General features: G+C 53.9%; 1 protein-coding gene across 1 annotated transcript in view; it reads left to right on the forward strand.

Annotated features, from left to right (window-relative positions):
- Window positions 1–1765, forward strand: part of CDC42EP2 (CDC42 effector protein 2) — a 5873-nt gene continuing 4108 nt past the window's right edge. The window contains exon 1 of the mRNA XM_031065392.1: window positions 1–56. The gene's annotated coding sequence lies outside the window, so the exon portion shown is untranslated. The remainder of the gene's footprint in view (window positions 57–1765) is intronic.

Genomic DNA, 1765 nt, shown 5'->3' on the forward strand with positions numbered 1-1765 from the left:
ATGGAATTGTCAGCGCTGCGCTGCCCCCGGCCCGGCCTCTCCGCTGGATTCCCGAGGTGGGACGGGAGGAGGGGAATTCATGCCCGGCTTGAATCGATTTTAACCAATTCCGCCTTTTCCCGTGCTCAGAAACGGGGTCGGATCTCACGGACGGCTTCCCAAAATCCCCACGACCTTCATCCCAAAGGGCTCCTCTTCCTCTCTCTGCCGCTCCCGCGGCTCCGGGACCGCAGGGAAATGCCGCTGGATTCCCGAGGTGGGACGGGAGGAGGGGAATTCATGCCCGGCTTGAATCGATTTTAACCAATTCCGCCTTTTCCCGTGCTCAGAAACGGGGTCGGATCTCACGGACGGCTTCCCAAAATCCCCACGACCTTCATCCCAAAGGGCTCCTCTTCCTCTCTCTGCCGCTCCCGCGGCTCCGGGACCGCAGGGAAATGGGGCATTTCCAGCCTTTTTTGGGAAAATCCGTCCTCCCGGGCGATCCCGGGGTAAATCTCCTTGCCGGGGAGGAGGGGATTGGAATCGGGCACCGAAAAAGCTGGAAAGGCTCGGGAGGGAGGAACCCGAGGAGGTTTTGGAGGCCGCTCCTCCCTCGGGCCATTCCCATGGGAAAAGGAGCTTTAATTCCAGCCCTGAATCCCCGCTCGGGGAAAATGAGGATGGGATCGCACCAGGGTGGGGAAAAGCTGCTCAGGCAGCACCGAAATCCCCGAAAATTGGCTTTAAAACCCCCAAATTTCTGTGTGGCAGGGCCCCAAATGAGCAGGAAATTGGAATTTTTTATGGAAAAAACGGTGGGAAAAGTAAAAATGTTGAGGTTCTGAAGCTCAAGGGGCTGAAAATGGGCAGAAAATTTCAGACTGAGGTAGGAAATTCCAAAAGCAGGTGGAAAAGGAATGAAATTTCCAGGTTGTGAGAGGTGAATTTGTGGCAAGAGGCAAAAAGATTCCAAATTTTTCCTGAGCTGAAGGCTGAATTCCCAAAATCAGGTGGAAAATGAAAGACCTGGATGTGCTGAAGCCCAAAGTGCTGAAAAAGGAACAAAATCTTCCTGTAATTTATAAAAAAGATCCCAAATTCCTCCCAATCCAAACCCTAAATCGCCAAAAAAAGGATGGGAAAGGAACGGGATTTCCTCTATTGGAGCCAGAATTGATTAAAAGAGGGAGAAATTCCTCAACTTTTCCTCTGCGGGAATCGAATCTGCTGATTCGGGCGATTCCAAGGGTCGGAGACCTGGGAGCTCCTCCCACTCGGATCCTGGGGAAAACATCCCTTTTTCCCTGGTTTTTCCCCATTTTCCTCATTCCTGGCTGGTCCTTCTGGGGTGCCCTGGGTCCTCCTGGGATTTTAGGGATGGAACCTCCCAGAAATGAATTCTTTCTTGGAGCTTTCCCGGTGTTTTCCTCCTGTTCCAGGCCGTTTTCCCTGTTTGGGATCCCCCTGCGGAGGGGATTTGGGGGCCGGGATTTCCCTCTCGCGGCTCCCGGAGCATTCCCGGCTTTCCCGGGGCTTTGTCCCGGCCCAGCCGAGCGGGAGCGCCCGGGGGGGAGGGACCGAGGTCAGGGAGGGCAGTTTGGGGTGGGAAAAGGGATTTCTGGGAGGGGAAAATCCTCCGGGATGTTCATCCCTATCATCATCACCATCACCCTCAGCCCCACCTGGGAATCCACATCTTTTTAACGTACAAATCCTCTTTATTCCCTCCAAATCCATTTTTATTCCCTCCAAATCCACTCCTTTCCCCCACAAACCCCATTCC

Source organism: Geospiza fortis, unplaced genomic scaffold (genome assembly GCF_000277835.1).
Source record: "Geospiza fortis unplaced genomic scaffold, GeoFor_1.0 scaffold527, whole genome shotgun sequence".
Lineage (NCBI taxonomy): Eukaryota > Metazoa > Chordata > Aves > Passeriformes > Thraupidae > Geospiza > Geospiza fortis.